A 17348-nucleotide genomic window follows, 5' to 3' on the forward strand; every position below is an offset into this window, starting at 1 on the left:
GGAACAGCAGGGGGTGAAGGTGCTGTGTTTAAAGAGGTGGAGTTATGCAGATCTAAAACGCGTGGATTGCAGCAGCAGCAAGCCGAAAAGTGCAGGCATGTAAGGGATCTAGAGGTTGACAACATGTCTTCTTAACGGGAGTCCAGGAGCTCATCTCCACAAATGGACTTTTCAGGATCCTTGGGTGGCTCCGTAGTTTGAAACCAATTCTGGTTATCGCTTCTCGGCCTTTTGGCTAAGATCAAGTGTAGTATCTGTTCTTATCAGTTTAATATCTGATACGTCCCCTATCTGGGGACCATATATTAAATGGATTTTTAGAACAGGGAGATGGAAAAAGAGCTTGCTCTGTCCACTCCACGCATTGACCTGGTATTGCAGTATCTCCAGGACCGGTGCACCCCTTCTTTAATGCAGTTTCTAAAATCAGAAAGAATTGAATTCAATGTTTTTTGTTCATTTTGCTTGTTTGTCGGATTTTGGGATGGACTCTTTGGCTTTGCTTTTCTTCTCCTCATTGGATTTTTCATGTTCAAAGTTGCAGAAGCCAGATTACAAGCTCATTTTGGTTCAACTTCAGCAACTGTGCATTGCATTGCCATGTAATGTGATGCAATGCTATCTTTCTAGCTCTCCCTTTTTACTTCCTTTTGGATAAACAGACATATTAGGCAAGCATTTTGGAGCTTTCACCTAAATAACTACAGGTGGTGAGATAAGCTGCACAATATAATTGACCTTTCAGTATATTGTTGCACACACACCATCTATTTAGCAAATGCCCTTGTTATCAACAGCAGCCTTTTAAACTCACCTGAGCTAACAGGTATGTGCGCTGGTTACTCTGCTGCGCTTAAAATTTCTTTTTTGGTTTGCTACAATGCTTTTTCTGAAACGTTGTCTCCTTCTGCTGGAACACTGACTTCTTTCATTTAATGCCTGCAGACTATAAAAGAGAACCCAACCCAAAAAGTTTGGTTGATTAGTCTGTGGCATTCTGTTAAACTGTTGCTTATGGCGGTCTCTGTGAGCTTCTCAGCGACATTCAGCCAGCCAGGTATCCTGCCTGCAGTAGATGGAATGTGGCAATGGAACGCTGGCTGCGCGTGTCATAATAGGCTCTGAGCCTTTATATACCTGTGCACAGCAGCAGCCACCTTCAGTCTGCTGCTGGACAGCCAGCAGCAGCAGCAGCAGGAGAGGTATGTAATCAGGAGCCCTCCTGCTAAGGGTAGACAGCTGCTCGTTCCACCCCACCCCCCGCCTTAATTGGTTCTCCTCCCTTCCAACGGTGTTGAGGCGGGTGGGAACAGCAGGGGGTGAAGGTGCTGTGTTTAAAGAGGTGGAGTTATGCAGATCTAAAACGCGTGGATTGCAGCAGCAGCAAGCCGAAAAGTGCAGGCATGTAAGGGATCTAGAGGTTGACAACATGTCTTCTTAACGGGAGTCCAGGAGCTCATCTCCACAAATGGACTTTTCAGGATCCTTGGGTGGCTCCGTAGTTTGAAACCAATTCTGGTTATCGCTTCTCGGCCTTTTGGCTAAGATCAAGTGTAGTATCTGTTCTTATCAGTTTAATATCTGATACGTCCCCTATCTGGGGACCATATATTAAATGGATTTTTAGAACAGGGAGATGGAAAAAGAGCTTGCTCTGTCCACTCCACGCATTGACCTGGTATTGCAGTATCTCCAGGACCGGTGCACCCCTTCTTTAATGCAGTTTCTAAAATCAGAAAGAATTGAATTCAATGTTTTTTGTTCATTTTGCTTGTTTGTCGGATTTTGGGATGGACTCTTTGGCTTTGCTTTTCTTCTCCTCATTGGATTTTTCATGTTCAAAGTTGCAGAAGCCAGATTACAAGCTCATTTTGGTTCAACTTCAGCAACTGTGCATTGCATTGCCATGTAATGTGATGCAATGCTATCTTTCTAGCTCTCCCTTTTTACTTCCTTTTGGATAAACAGACATATTAGGCAAGCATTTTGGAGCTTTCACCTAAATAACTACAGGTGGTGAGATAAGCTGCACAATATAATTGACCTTTCAGTATATTGTTGCACACACACCATCTATTTAGCAAATGCCCTTGTTATCAACAGCAGCCTTTTAAACTCACCTGAGCTAACAGGTATGTGCGCTGGTTACTCTGCTGCGCTTAAAATTTCTTTTTTGGTTTGCTACAATGCCTTTTCTGAAACGTTGTCTCCTTCTGCTGGAACACTGACTTCTTTCATTTAATGCCTGCAGACTATAAAAGAGAACCCAACCCAAAAAGTTTGGTTGATTAGTCTGTGGCATTCTGTTAAACTGTTGCTTATGGCGGTCTCTGTGAGCTTCTCAGCGACATTCAGCCAGCCAGGTATCCTGCCTGCAGTAGATGGAATGTGGCAATGGAACGCTGGCTGCGCGTGTCATAATAGGCTCTGAGCCTTTATATACCTGTGCACAGCAGCAGCCACCTTCAGTCTGCTGCTGGACAGCCAGCAGCAGCAGCAGCAGGAGAGGTATGTAATCAGGAGCCCTCCTGCTAAGGGTAGACAGCTGCTCGTTCCACCCCACCCCCCGCCTTAATTGGTTCTCCTCCCTTCCAACAGTGTTGAGGCGGGTGGGAACAGCAGGGGGTGAAGGTGCTGTGTTTAAAGAGGTGGAGTTATGCAGATCTAAAACGCGTGGATTGCAGCAGCAGCAAGCCGAAAAGTGCAGGCATGTAAGGGATCTAGAGGTTGACAACATGTCTTCTTAACGGGAGTCCAGGAGCTCATCTCCACAAATGGACTTTTCAGGATCCTTGGGTGGCTCCGTAGTTTGAAACCAATTCTGGTTATCGCTTCTCGGCCTTTTGGCTAAGATCAAGTGTAGTATCTGTTCTTATCAGTTTAATATCTGATACGTCCCCTATCTGGGGACCATATATTAAATGGATTTTTAGAACAGGGAGATGGAAAAAGAGCTTGCTCTGTCCACTCCACGCATTGACCTGGTATTGCAGTATCTCCAGGACCGGTGCACCCCTTCTTTAATGCAGTTTCTAAAATCAGAAAGAATTGAATTCAATGTTTTTTGTTCATTTTGCTTGTTTGTCGGATTTTGGGATGGACTCTTTGGCTTTGCTTTTCTTCTCCTCATTGGATTTTTCATGTTCAAAGTTGCAGAAGCCAGATTACAAGCTCATTTTGGTTCAACTTCAGCAACTGTGCATTGCATTGCCATGTAATGTGATGCAATGCTATCTTTCTAGCTCTCCCTTTTTACTTCCTTTTGGATAAACAGACATATTAGGCAAGCATTTTGGAGCTTTCACCTAAATAACTACAGGTGGTGAGATAAGCTGCACAATATAATTGACCTTTCAGTATATTGTTGCACACACACCATCTATTTAGCAAATGCCCTTGTTATCAACAGCAGCCTTTTAAACTCACCTGAGCTAACAGGTATGTGCGCTGGTTACTCTGCTGCGCTTAAAATTTCTTTTTTGGTTTGCTACAATGCCTTTTCTGAAACGTTGTCTCCTTCTGCTGGAACACTGACTTCTTTCATTTAATGCCTGCAGACTATAAAAGAGAACCCAACCCAAAAAGTTTGGTTGATTAGTCTGTGGCATTCTGTTAAACTGTTGCTTATGGCGGTCTCTGTGAGCTTCTCAGCGACATTCAGCCAGCCAGGTATCCTGCCTGCAGTAGATGGAATGTGGCAATGGAACGCTGGCTGCGCGTGTCATAATAGGCTCTGAGCCTTTATATACCTGTGCACAGCAGCAGCCACCTTCAGTCTGCTGCTGGACAGCCAGCAGCAGCAGCAGCAGGAGAGGTATGTAATCAGGAGCCCTCCTGCTAAGGGTAGACAGCTGCTCGTTCCACCCCACCCCCCGCCTTAATTGGTTCTCCTCCCTTCCAACGGTGTTGAGGCGGGTGGGAACAGCAGGGGGTGAAGGTGCTGTGTTTAAAGAGGTGGAGTTATGCAGATCTAAAACGCATGGATTGCAGCAGCAGCAAGCCGAAAAGTGCAGGCATGTAAGGGATCTAGAGGTTGACAACATGTCTTCTTAACGGGAGTCCAGGAGCTCATCTCCACAAATGGACTTTTCAGGATCCTTGGGTGGCTCCGTAGTTTGAAACCAATTCTGGTTATCGCTTCTCGGCCTTTTGGCTAAGATCAAGTGTAGTATCTGTTCTTATCAGTTTAATATCTGATACGTCCCCTATCTGGGGACCATATATTAAATGGATTTTTAGAACAGGGAGATGGAAAAAGAGCTTGCTCTGTCCACTCCACGCATTGACCTGGTATTGCAGTATCTCCAGGACCGGTGCACCCCTTCTTTAATGCAGTTTCTAAAATCAGAAAGAATTGAATTCAATGTTTTTTGTTCATTTTGCTTGTTTGTCGGATTTTGGGATGGACTCTTTGGCTTTGCTTTTCTTCTCCTCATTGGATTTTTCATGTTCAAAGTTGCAGAAGCCAGATTACAAGCTCATTTTGGTTCAACTTCAGCAACTGTGCATTGCATTGCCATGTAATGTGATGCAATGCTATCTTTCTAGCTCTCCCTTTTTACTTCCTTTTGGATAAACAGACATATTAGGCAAGCATTTTGGAGCTTTCACCTAAATAACTACAGGTGGTGAGATAAGCTGCACAATATAATTGACCTTTCAGTATATTGTTGCACACACACCATCTATTTAGCAAATGCCCTTGTTATCAACAGCAGCCTTTTAAACTCACCTGAGCTAACAGGTATGTGCGCTGGTTACTCTGCTGCGCTTAAAATTTCTTTTTTGGTTTGCTACAATGCCTTTTCTGAAACGTTGTCTCCTTCTGCTGGAACACTGACTTCTTTCATTTAATGCCTGCAGACTATAAAAGAGAACCCAACCCAAAAAGTTTGGTTGATTAGTCTGTGGCATTCTGTTAAACTGTTGCTTATGGCGGTCTCTGTGAGCTTCTCAGCGACATTCAGCCAGCCAGGTATCCTGCCTGCAGTAGATGGAATGTGGCAATGGAACGCTGGCTGCGCGTGTCATAATAGGCTCTGAGCCTTTATATACCTGTGCACAGCAGCAGCCACCTTCAGTCTGCTGCTGGACAGCCAGCAGCAGCAGCAGCAGGAGAGGTATGTAATCAGGAGCCCTCCTGCTAAGGGTAGACAGCTGCTCGTTCCACCCCACCCCCCGCCTTAATTGGTTCTCCTCCCTTCCAACGGTGTTGAGGCGGGTGGGAACAGCAGGGGGTGAAGGTGCTGTGTTTAAAGAGGTGGAGTTATGCAGATCTAAAACGCGTGGATTGCAGCAGCAGCAAGCCGAAAAGTGCAGGCATGTAAGGGATCTAGAGGTTGACAACATGTCTTCTTAACGGGAGTCCAGGAGCTCATCTCCACAAATGGACTTTTCAGGATCCTTGGGTGGCTCCGTAGTTTGAAACCAATTCTGGTTATCGCTTCTCGGCCTTTTGGCTAAGATCAAGTGTAGTATCTGTTCTTATCGCTTCTCGGCCTTTTGGCTAAGATCAAGTGTAGTATCTTTTGAAAAGGCAGTTTTGTCCTTGGGCTGCCCTAGTAAATTGATGCATATTACACACTGGTTTGGTGCACTTGTTAGTACGCCAGGTGGCTCATAGAGTTATCTGATGGAAAACATGGCCCTCCAGGATCGAAGTCACTAGGCTGGGTAAGTGTGAGGGCTTTGGAGCAATGTGCCCCAGGAGTAGGCGCCCTGGTGGGAGTCCAAGCTTACTGGGACTGGGAACCCCAGAAAGACTTGGCTTCGTAGCACGCCGCACCTTTGCCAATCATACTTTCTGAGCAACCCCCCCTATTCCTGGCCTCCGGGCTAGGAAGGGGAATTTTTATAAACCCGGTCGGAGGTCCGGTCAGCTTTGGGCTGAGAAACCAACACAGGCTCCAGCTCCACTAGGGTGGCAGCCTAGATGGAAGCTGGGAGCACGAAAACGGCTCTTCTCCGGCTTCGGCTAGGGAGAGCATCGGAGATCCCTGACCCTCGCTGTGGCCTTCTGGCTCGGAGGGATGGGGATGGTTTATTGGGGACCCTCTCCTCCGGGAAGGGTCCACATGAATCCTCGCCTCGTGCGCTGTTTTGGTGTGACTTCGGTCACATTTTTCAGTGCCTTGGATGCAGCTTCAATCAAAAAAAAAATCTGTTCTTATCAGTTTAATATCTGATACGTCCCCTATCTGGGGACCATATATTAAATGGATTTTTAGAACAGGGAGATGGAAAAAGAGCTTGCTCTGTCCACTCCACGCATTGACCTGGTATTGCAGTATCTCCAGGACCGGTGCACCCCTTCTTTAATGCAGTTTCTAAAATCAGAAAGAATTGAATTCAATGTTTTTTGTTCATTTTGCTTGTTTGTCGGATTTTGGGATGGACTCTTTGGCTTTGCTTTTCTTCTCCTCATTGGATTTTTCATGTTCAAAGTTGCAGAAGCCAGATTACAAGCTCATTTTGGTTCAACTTCAGCAACTGTGCATTGCATTGCCATGTAATGTGATGCAATGCTATCTTTCTAGCTCTCCCTTTTTACTTCCTTTTGGATAAACAGACATATTAGGCAAGCATTTTGGAGCTTTCACCTAAATAACTACAGGTGGTGAGATAAGCTGCACAATATAATTGACCTTTCAGTATATTGTTGCACACACACCATCTATTTAGCAAATGCCCTTGTTATCAACAGCAGCCTTTTAAACTCACCTGAGCTAACAGGTATGTGCGCTGGTTACTCTGCTGCGCTTAAAATTTCTTTTTTGGTTTGCTACAATGCCTTTTCTGAAACGTTGTCTCCTTCTGCTGGAACACTGACTTCTTTCATTTAATGCCTGCAGACTATAAAAGAGAACCCAACCCAAAAAGTTTGGTTGATTAGTCTGTGGCATTCTGTTAAACTGTTGCTTATGGCGGTCTCTGTGAGCTTCTCAGCGACATTCAGCCAGCCAGGTATCCTGCCTGCAGTAGATGGAATGTGGCAATGGAACGCTGGCTGCGCGTGTCATAATAGGCTCTGAGCCTTTATATACCTGTGCACAGCAGCAGCCACCTTCAGTCTGCTGCTGGACAGCCAGCAGCAGCAGCAGCAGGAGAGGTATGTAATCAGGAGCCCTCCTGCTAAGGGTAGACAGCTGCTCGTTCCACCCCACCCCCCGCCTTAATTGGTTCTCCTCCCTTCCAACGGTGTTGAGGCGGGTGGGAACAGCAGGGGGTGAAGGTGCTGTGTTTAAAGAGGTGGAGTTATGCAGATCTAAAACGCGTGGATTGCAGCAGCAGCAAGCCGAAAAGTGCAGGCATGTAAGGGATCTAGAGGTTGACAACATGTCTTCTTAACGGGAGTCCAGGAGCTCATCTCCACAAATGGACTTTTCAGGATCCTTGGGTGGCTCCGTAGTTTGAAACCAATTCTGGTTATCGCTTCTCGGCCTTTTGGCTAAGATCAAGTGTAGTATCTGTTCTTATCAGTTTAATATCTGATACGTCCCCTATCTGGGGACCATATATTAAATGGATTTTTAGAACAGGGAGATGGAAAAAGAGCTTGCTCTGTCCACTCCACGCATTGACCTGGTATTGCAGTATCTCCAGGACCGGTGCACCCCTTCTTTAATGCAGTTTCTAAAATCAGAAAGAATTGAATTCAATGTTTTTTGTTCATTTTGCTTGTTTGTCGGATTTTGGGATGGACTCTTTGGCTTTGCTTTTCTTCTCCTCATTGGATTTTTCATGTTCAAAGTTGCAGAAGCCAGATTACAAGCTCATTTTGGTTCAACTTCAGCAACTGTGCATTGCATTGCCATGTAATGTGATGCAATGCTATCTTTCTAGCTCTCCCTTTTTACTTCCTTTTGGATAAACAGACATATTAGGCAAGCATTTTGGAGCTTTCACCTAAATAACTACAGGTGGTGAGATAAGCTGCACAATATAATTGACCTTTCAGTATATTGTTGCACACACACCATCTATTTAGCAAATGCCCTTGTTATCAACAGCAGCCTTTTAAACTCACCTGAGCTAACAGGTATGTGCGCTGGTTACTCTGCTGCGCTTAAAATTTCTTTATTGGTTTGCTACAATGCCTTTTCTGAAACGTTGTCTCCTTCTGCTGGAACACTGACTTCTTTCATTTAATGCCTGCAGACTATAAAAGAGAACCCAACCCAAAAAGTTTGGTTGATTAGTCTGTGGCATTCTGTTAAACTGTTGCTTATGGCGGTCTCTGTGAGCTTCTCAGCGACATTCAGCCAGCCAGGTATCCTGCCTGCAGTAGATGGAATGTGGCAATGGAACGCTGGCTGCGCGTGTCATAATAGGCTCTGAGCCTTTATATACCTGTGCACAGCAGCAGCCACCTTCAGTCTGCTGCTGGACAGCCAGCAGCAGCAGCAGCAGGAGAGGTATGTAATCAGGAGCCCTCCTGCTAAGGGTAGACAGCTGCTCGTTCCACCCCACCCCCCGCCTTAATTGGTTCTCCTCCCTTCCAACGGTGTTGAGGCGGGTGGGAACAGCAGGGGGTGAAGGTGCTGTGTTTAAAGAGGTGGAGTTATGCAGATCTAAAACGCGTGGATTGCAGCAGCAGCAAGCCGAAAAGTGCAGGCATGTAAGGGATCTAGAGGTTGACAACATGTCTTCTTAACGGGAGTCCAGGAGCTCATCTCCACAAATGGACTTTTCAGGATCCTTGGGTGGCTCCGTAGTTTGAAACCAATTCTGGTTATCGCTTCTCGGCCTTTTGGCTAAGATCAAGTGTAGTATCTGTTCTTATCAGTTTAATATCTGATACGTCCCCTATCTGGGGACCATATATTAAATGGATTTTTAGAACAGGGAGATGGAAAAAGAGCTTGCTCTGTCCACTCCACGCATTGACCTGGTATTGCAGTATCTCCAGGACCGGTGCACCCCTTCTTTAATGCAGTTTCTAAAATCAGAAAGAATTGAATTCAATGTTTTTTGTTCATTTTGCTTGTTTGTCGGATTTTGGGATGGACTCTTTGGCTTTGCTTTTCTTCTCCTCATTGGATTTTTCATGTTCAAAGTTGCAGAAGCCAGATTACAAGCTCATTTTGGTTCAACTTCAGCAACTGTGCATTGCATTGCCATGTAATGTGATGCAATGCTATCTTTCTAGCTCTCCCTTTTTACTTCCTTTTGGATAAACAGACATATTAGGCAAGCATTTTGGAGCTTTCACCTAAATAACTACAGGTGGTGAGATAAGCTGCACAATATAATTGACCTTTCAGTATATTGTTGCACACACACCATCTATTTAGCAAATGCCCTTGTTATCAACAGCAGCCTTTTAAACTCACCTGAGCTAACAGGTATGTGCGCTGGTTACTCTGCTGCGCTTAAAATTTCTTTTTTGGTTTGCTACAATGCCTTTTCTGAAACGTTGTCTCCCTCTGCTGGAACACTGACTTCTTTCATTTAATGCCTGCAGACTATAAAAGAGAACCCAACCCAAAAAGTTTGGTTGATTAGTCTGTGGCATTCTGTTAAACTGTTGCTTATGGCGGTCTCTGTGAGCTTCTCAGCGACATTCAGCCAGCCAGGTATCCTGCCTGCAGTAGATGGAATGTGGCAATGGAACGCTGGCTGCGCGTGTCATAATAGGCTCTGAGCCTTTATATACCTGTGCACAGCAGCAGCCACCTTCAGTCTGCTGCTGGACAGCCAGCAGCAGCAGCAGCAGGAGAGGTATGTAATCAGGAGCCCTCCTGCTAAGGGTAGACAGCTGCTCGTTCCACCCCACCCCCCGCCTTAATTGGTTCTCCTCCCTTCCAACGGTGTTGAGGCGGGTGGGAACAGCAGGGGGTGAAGGTGCTGTGTTTAAAGAGGTGGAGTTATGCAGATCTAAAACGTGTGGATTGCAGCAGCAGCAAGCCGAAAAGTGCAGGCATGTAAGGGATCTAGAGGTTGACAACATGTCTTCTTAACGGGAGTCCAGGAGCTCATCTCCACAAATGGACTTTTCAGGATCCTTGGGTGGCTCCGTAGTTTGAAACCAATTCTGGTTATCGCTTCTCGGCCTTTTGGCTAAGATCAAGTGCAGTGATCTAGCGGTTTCTGCCTTGGTCTTGGCTGGGAGGCGCTTGGGGTACCCGGCTCCTTGGCCTGGGGGGATCGCTACACTTATCGGTGGAGCTAAACCCCCCTGCTGCTATTAGGGAGTCGGATTAGTCCCTGGGCAACGAGAGGCGATCACCTTGTCACCACACATAGCTGTGGGGGGCAACTGTCGCCACACATAGCTGTGGTGGCAACATTTGGAGGATTAAAAGGAAAAAACGGAAGGAAAACGGATCGTTGAGATGGAGTTTTGGAAAAAGAAGAGATGCTTACGTTTTTTTGTGAAACGGGAGACGGAAGAAACTTTTTTGGAAGAAAAATGGATTCTGGAAATTTTGAGGAAATATGAAGTTTTGGAGAAGGATATCTACTGTATGCAAGAAATAAAGCAAGGTAAAGTTTGTGATGTGACTCTAGTTTCTGAGGAAAAGTGCATTCATTTTTTCAAAGGCTGGAGTGAAGAGGATTCTGGGAAAATTGGAGTAAGTGCATCATTCATGGGGAAACCGAAGAGTGTGATAATTTACATGGACAATCCGTTTGTGGAAATAGAGGAGATAATGGTTTTTTTGGAATCTAAATGTAAGATGGTAAAGTTTCAGAAATTATACAGGAACAAAGTTGGTATTTGGAACGGAAAGAGACGTTTTTTGGTGTGGACAACAGGAGAAGAAAATTTGCATAATGGGAGGATTATGGTAAACGGGAGTTCTGGGTATTGTTACATGGAAAGCAGCAAAGGAACTTTTGAAAAGAACTTTGGAGGACAAAAGGAAGATATTGGTGATAAAATGAAGAAGGAAGTTGATGCGATAATTATAGAGGAGAATAAGCAGGGAAAAGAAGTTGAAAGTTTAAAGGTGAAATTGAAGAAAAAGGTAACGGTACAGGAAAATTGTGGATCAAGGAAAGTATCTGGTGAAAAGAAAGAAGTAAAAGAGGAAAAGGGTAAAGTGTTGGAGAAGGTGGTGACTTTCAGAGATGATGAGGAAGAGTATGATTGGGAACAGATGCGGTTAGAGCATGAGGAGGAAGAAAAGAAGTTAAGGGGTTTTGTTGGGAGGAAAGTAAAAGAGAAAAAGGGGATATTTAGTTTGGGAAACCGGGTGAAGTAATGTCAGTTGTGATTTGTTTGGAAACTGTTGAAACTGCAAACGAATTGTTATGTTTAACTTTATATATATTAATTCAAATGAAAAAATATAAATATAATATCTAAACACGATGATGGAACTAAAATCTTGAGTTTGGTGATATATGATTTAAGATTATAAAACTTAATTTCTGAGTGTTTGGAAAAAAAAAAAAAAAAAAAAAAAAAAAAAAAAAAATCTGTTCTTATCAGTTTAATATCTGATACGTCCCCTATCTGGGGACCATATATTAAATGGATTTTTAGAACAGGGAGATGGAAAAAGAGCTTGCTCTGTCCACTCCACGCATTGACCTGGTATTGCAGTATCTCCAGGACCGGTGCACCCCTTCTTTAATGCAGTTTCTAAAATCAGAAAGAATTGAATTCAATGTTTTTTGTTCATTTTGCTTGTTTGTCGGATTTTGGGATGGACTCTTTGGCTTTGCTTTTCTTCTCCTCATTGGATTTTTCATGTTCAAAGTTGCAGAAGCCAGATTACAAGCTCATTTTGGTTCAACTTCAGCAACTGTGCATTGCATTGCCATGTAATGTGATGCAATGCTATCTTTCTAGCTCTCCCTTTTTACTTCCTTTTGGATAAACAGACATATTAGGCAAGCATTTTGGAGCTTTCACCTAAATAACTACAGGTGGTGAGATAAGCTGCACAATATAATTGACCTTTCAGTATATTGTTGCACACACACCATCTATTTAGCAAATGCCCTTGTTATCAACAGCAGCCTTTTAAACTCACCTGAGCTAACAGGTATGTGCGCTGGTTACTCTGCTGCGCTTAAAATTTCTTTTTTGGTTTGCTACAATGCCTTTTCTGAAACGTTGTCTCCCTCTGCTGGAACACTGACTTCTTTCATTTAATGCCTGCAGACTATAAAAGAGAACCCAACCCAAAAAGTTTGGTTGATTAGTCTGTGGCATTCTGTTAAACTGTTGCTTATGGCGGTCTCTGTGAGCTTCTCAGCGACATTCAGCCAGCCAGGTATCCTGCCTGCAGTAGATGGAATGTGGCAATGGAACGCTGGCTGCGCGTGTCATAATAGGCTCTGAGCCTTTATATACCTGTGCACAGCAGCAGCCACCTTCAGTCTGCTGCTGGACAGCCAGCAGCAGCAGCAGCAGGAGAGGTATGTAATCAGGAGCCCTCCTGCTAAGGGTAGACAGCTGCTCGTTCCACCCCACCCCCCGCCTTAATTGGTTCTCCTCCCTTCCAACGGTGTTGAGGCGGGTGGGAACAGCAGGGGGTGAAGGTGCTGTGTTTAAAGAGGTGGAGTTATGCAGATCTAAAACGCGTGGATTGCAGCAGCAGCAAGCCGAAAAGTGCAGGCATGTAAGGGATCTAGAGGTTGACAACATGTCTTCTTAACGGGAGTCCAGGAGCTCATCTCCACAAATGGACTTTTCAGGATCCTTGGGTGGCTCCGTAGTTTGAAACCAATTCTGGTTATCGCTTCTCGGCCTTTTGGCTCAGACCTAGTGTTTGGACAAGAGGTTCCTTGTGTACTAGCCCTCGGCCTTCCAGCATCGCCACTTCGGTGGCTTAAGCTGGATGCTGCTATAGGGGGAGAGTGAGGAGGAAACGAGAAGGCGATTCCTGAAGCGACCATGGGTGTCAAGCTTCGCTTTGCTGGGACCGGGGATCCCCGGGTCAAGAATGCTTTCCGTATCGAGGTCTCTGAGGAGAAGAAGGACCATTTCTCGTTGTCATACCTGGTCAACGCCATTTTCTATGAAATCCTGAAGATCCAGAAGTCGGAGATCATCTGTTTGCAGGAGTTCAGAAGGGAGCATAGGTACGTCTTGGTGCTTTCTTCTATGGCGGCTTGCCAAAACCTTTTCAAAACTCTTCAAGTCCTTTCAGAGCACCCTCAGCTGGATGGACTTATCTTCACTGTACTCTACTCTAAGGGGGATATCCCGGTGGTAGTATTCATGCACAACCCCTTTATCTCCCGGGATGATATCACTGCATTCCTGAGAAGACACTGCATTTTTGTGCAATTCTCCCATAAAATCTTAAATGGAGAAGGGCTGTGGACTGGGAAGTATAAATACTTTGTGAGGTTTGGGATAGACCCTCATGGTCCTGGAGGTATTCACTATCCTCCCCTGAACTTTACAATTGGAAGAGACTCTGGATATCTGTTTTTTCCCGAGGCGCCATTGTTCTGCAGGAGATGCAACATGTTCGGGCATATCCAGGATTTCTGCAAACAATTGCCAAACTGTAGAAAGTGCAACAAGTACGGTCATCTGGCGAAGGATTGTTCCAACCCGGTGGTATGTGATGCCTGCGGGGAGGAAGGACATGTGATTCGGGATTGTAAGGCTAAAGTCAAGCCTAGGTCCTTCTCCGAAGTGACCAAAGGTAAGCCTACTGTCCCTGCTGTTACCCCACAGGTGACTACTGCAGAGATCAATGAGGAGACGGAGCCCCCTGAGGTTGAAGATCTGGTGGGTGAGGCCCAGACCCTGTTGGACCCTCCAGCCCCTGCTGGGCCAAGTATGGAGATCTCCGAGTTGGATGTGGACCTCCCTCATCAGTCCGAAATATGTGGTGAGGGTGACATGGATGTGTCTCTTGCTCGAACCCCTGCATTGTCCTGGGGTGCTACAGACGAAGAGGTGGCCAGGGATGGTGGCCAAGGAGACTTTACTTCTGGGAGGTCTTTTGTTGATGATGATACTCCTGAACTGGCCAATAAAAAACCCAGACGAGAGTACTCACCTGCCAGCGGAGGGTGCGACAGTCCTGCAAGTGACCGCTTTTACCCGCAGGATGTCTTCTCCCCTGATGCTCCTTACCTTGGCATCCCTGAGAGCATCAACACCTTTGGGGTGCTTTCCCAGTCTGATGATAATGGATGAGTATGGTGTGATCAACATTGAGTCATGTATTTCTTTTCATTAATTAATGTCTTGCCAATCTGGTTGGGATGTAGTGTCCCTAAATGTAAGGCAGATCAGATCTAAAATCAGAAGAACAACTGTTCTGGACTACCTGAAACATTTAGGTGCTGATGTTTTTTGCCTTCAGGAGTGTGGGATTCAGGATGCTCCTTGTGACAAAGACTGGCCTTACGGACAGCATATCTGGTCAGGGTCTAATCATAATAAAAATGATGGGGTGGGGATATTAGTTGGGAATAAAGAAATCTCTATTGATAGTTATATTGTGGTGGAGGTGGGCCGATGTTTAATTGCATTTTTGAGTTATAGAGGGTGGCGGGTCAGAATTATTAATTTATATTGCCCTACAGGGAAGGAAGAGCGGCTTGCTCTTCTTGAAAAATTAAGTTTTTTTCTTCCAGGGAAATCTCCCACTATTTTTGTTGGGGACGTTAATTGTGTCACAGAAGGAAAGTGTGACATAACAGGAAAGAAATTGTCCCATTTAATTTGTGATTTTTCCTTTTTAGATGCAGCAGTTGTTGTTCTTGGCATGCCACCACCGCCGACATACCATGCTGACCGTGGTGAGATTCATTCCAGAATTGATTTAATGTTATTTTCTAAAAATATGGTATGTTTGGATTTTTCTCAACAAAAGGTACCTTTTTCGGACCATGAATGTTTGAGAGGCGTGTTTTGTGCGAATGGTGACCAAGTGTATGGCGGTGGGGTATGGAAGTTGAATGCAAGGCTGTTAGAGGATGATGAGGTGATGAATGAGTTTAATGTAAAGTATGAAAGATGGAGAATGCGTAAGAAGGATTTTGTCTGTGTTCTTGACTGGTGGGACTGGGTGAAAGTGCAATTTAAAACTTTCTTCAAAAAGTAGGGCTATAGAAAAGCTGCCAGATATAGGAATAGGTTTAATGACCTTAATAGACGGATTGACTGGTTGAGAAAGTGTGTTGCAAGTGGTTTGGAGATGTCTGATCAACTTACTGAGGCTAAGAATGAATTGAAGCGTGTGTTGGATGAGAAAGGAAAGGAAATTATATATCGTACTAAAATTGAGCACCTGGAGAAAAATGAGAAGTGTACGAGGTTCTTTTTTAAAAAAATGAATGGTAGGAAGACTGATATGAATGAAGTTGTGAATGAAAGTGGAACCAACTGTATGGGTGAGGATGTGCTGAAAGAAGTGAATAGGTTTTATAGCAAGTTGTATGATGAGAAATGGATTGACTCTGGGCTTGTGTCATATGTTCTGAATGGTGTGGAGAAAAAACTTGATTCTGAGGAGCGTGATCTATTGTGTGAGGATGTAGTTCTGGATGAAGTGAAGAATGTGGTGTGGAGTGCTAAAAAGAGTAAGACTCCTGGGAAAGATGGTATACCTGTAGAGTTGTATGTGAAAGCATGGGAAGTTTTGGGAACAGATTTGACTGAGGTATGTAAGTATATGTGGGTGAATGGTAGGTTGTGTGAATCAATGAAAGAAGGAGTGGTTGTGCTTGTGTATAAAAAGGGTGAGAGGAAACGTTTGGAAAACTGGAGACCAATAACACTGCTGAATTCGGATTATAAGGTCTACAGTAAGTTACTGGCAAATCGTATGCGTGAAGTGATTGGTAGTGTTGTGGAGGAGGACCAAGTATGTGCAGTGCCTGGAAGAAGTATGAGTGATAACTTGTTATTGTTGAGAGATATGATTGGGGATTGCAAGGATAGAAAGCAGAAATGTATGACTTTAGCTATTGATTTTGAGAAGGCGTTTGACAGGGTTTCGCATGTGTTTTTGTTTAAAGTACTGGAAAGAATGGGGTTTCCTAGAGAATTTGTGAATTGTGTAAAATCATTGTATGATTGTGTGTCAAGTGAATTCTTGGTTAATGGGTGGCTGTGTGACAAAGTGAAGATTAGGTCAGGAGTAAGGCAGGGGTGTCCTATGTCCCCCGTCTTATTTGTATGTGTAATAGAACCATTGTTATGTTTGATTAGACGGGATAAAATGATGAGAGGTTTGTTGGTGCCTGGTAGTGGTGGTAAGCATGTGAAAGTGTTAGGTTATATGGATGATGTTGTGGTTGTGAGTGAAAGTATGGCTTCTTTGAGTAGAATTAAATTGCTTTTGGATTTTTTTGTTGGTGCGTCTGGTTTTAGGGTAAATTGGAATAAATGTAGTTTTAAATGTTTTGGAGATAGTAGTATTCGTATGGATGGTGTAAAGTGTGAAGAGGGTGCAATCAAGATTTTGGGCGTATTATTTAATGATGACTTAAAAGGGAATGAAAGTTGGGAAGAGTGTGGTATGCGGGTTGAACGTAAATTGAATTTCTGGCGAATGAGAGAATTGACTCTGCGTGGTAAGGTGTTAATTATCAAAGCAGTGATTCTCCCTATCCTGCTTTATGTGGCGACTGTTTTTCCTTCTCCTTACAGGAAAATTAAGAGAATAGAGAAGTTGGTATTCACATTCCTGTGGTGTAGTAAGATGGAGAAGTTGAAGCGGGAGAGCCTTTTTAAGGCTTGTCAGCATGGTGGGCTGGCCTTTCCCAATATTGAAGTTTTTTTAGGCCTTAATTATATTAAGACTGTGGTTATTTTGCTGGGTAAAGGCAATAAAGGTGCTTTTATGGCTAATTATTCTGCTGGATGGATGTTGTATGGGTTATGCTGGAGGAAGAGAGATGCGAGTGTGCCTGTGGCCTTTAAGTGTCCTGTTTGGTATGAGGTGATTGAGAAATTTGTGAGAAAGCATGATTTGTTGAGTGTGGGAATGAATGATTTTAGAATGACCAAGAATGTGGTGAAAAGAATGAGTGCAAATGAGGTAGAGTGTAATATTGTTGGGCTGAGAGGGAATGAGGTTTCAGATGCATGGAAGAAGTTAGATACGTATGGGATGTCAAACAAACAGAAGGATGTGGTGTGGATGACTTTACATAATATTTTACCTGTGAGAGAAGTGCAGAAGAAAAGAGAGTTGATAAGAACAGATGTGTGTCCGAGAGTGGGATGTGGTGGTTGTGAGACTGTCAGGCATGTTATGTGGGATTGTGAGTACGCGTACAGTGTGTGGAAGTGTGTAGGTGGATTGTGTAAGGGTTTAGCAGGCGTGAATTTTGTGGATTGGCGTGTGGCGATGTTTGGAATTGGTGCGTGTAGTCGGTCTAAAGATAGAATTTTATGGTTGATAATGGCTTGTGTGATG

At 44.3% G+C, this 17348-nt stretch overlaps 7 non-coding genes and 2 pseudogenes across 7 annotated transcripts; all 9 read left to right on the forward strand.

The window, feature by feature from the left end:
• The first annotated feature begins 215 nt into the window (after positions 1 to 215).
• On the forward strand, positions 216 to 406 carry LOC141235623 (U2 spliceosomal RNA). Its single transcript, XR_012301392.1, has one exon. It is a non-coding gene; the product is annotated as a U2 spliceosomal RNA (small nuclear RNA).
• Positions 407 to 1521: 1115 nt separating this feature from the next.
• On the forward strand, positions 1522 to 1712 carry LOC141235624 (U2 spliceosomal RNA). The gene has a single exon (XR_012301393.1). It is a non-coding gene; the product is annotated as a U2 spliceosomal RNA (small nuclear RNA).
• Positions 1713 to 2827: 1115 nt separating this feature from the next.
• On the forward strand, positions 2828 to 3018 carry LOC141235625 (U2 spliceosomal RNA). Its single transcript, XR_012301394.1, has one exon. It is a non-coding gene; the product is annotated as a U2 spliceosomal RNA (small nuclear RNA).
• A 1115-nt stretch (positions 3019 to 4133) lies between these two features.
• LOC141235626 (U2 spliceosomal RNA) lies at positions 4134 to 4324 on the forward strand. Its single transcript, XR_012301395.1, has one exon. It is a non-coding gene; the product is annotated as a U2 spliceosomal RNA (small nuclear RNA).
• A 1115-nt stretch (positions 4325 to 5439) lies between these two features.
• LOC141235787 (U2 spliceosomal RNA) lies at positions 5440 to 5602 on the forward strand (annotated as a pseudogene).
• Positions 5603 to 6126: 524 nt separating this feature from the next.
• On the forward strand, positions 6127 to 6312 carry LOC141235730 (U2 spliceosomal RNA). Its single transcript, XR_012301497.1, has one exon. It is a non-coding gene; the product is annotated as a U2 spliceosomal RNA (small nuclear RNA).
• Positions 6313 to 7427: 1115 nt separating this feature from the next.
• On the forward strand, positions 7428 to 7618 carry LOC141235627 (U2 spliceosomal RNA). The gene has a single exon (XR_012301396.1). It is a non-coding gene; the product is annotated as a U2 spliceosomal RNA (small nuclear RNA).
• Positions 7619 to 8733: 1115 nt separating this feature from the next.
• Positions 8734 to 8924, forward strand: LOC141235628 (U2 spliceosomal RNA). The gene has a single exon (XR_012301397.1). It is a non-coding gene; the product is annotated as a U2 spliceosomal RNA (small nuclear RNA).
• Positions 8925 to 11369: 2445 nt separating this feature from the next.
• LOC141235778 (U2 spliceosomal RNA) lies at positions 11370 to 11576 on the forward strand (annotated as a pseudogene).
• The last annotated feature ends 5772 nt before the right edge of the window (positions 11577 to 17348 follow it).

Source organism: Phyllobates terribilis, unplaced genomic scaffold, assembly GCF_046119375.1.
Source record: "Phyllobates terribilis strain yellow unplaced genomic scaffold, ASM4611937v1 Scaffold_682__1_contigs__length_827410, whole genome shotgun sequence".
Taxonomy (NCBI): domain Eukaryota; kingdom Metazoa; phylum Chordata; class Amphibia; order Anura; family Dendrobatidae; genus Phyllobates; species Phyllobates terribilis.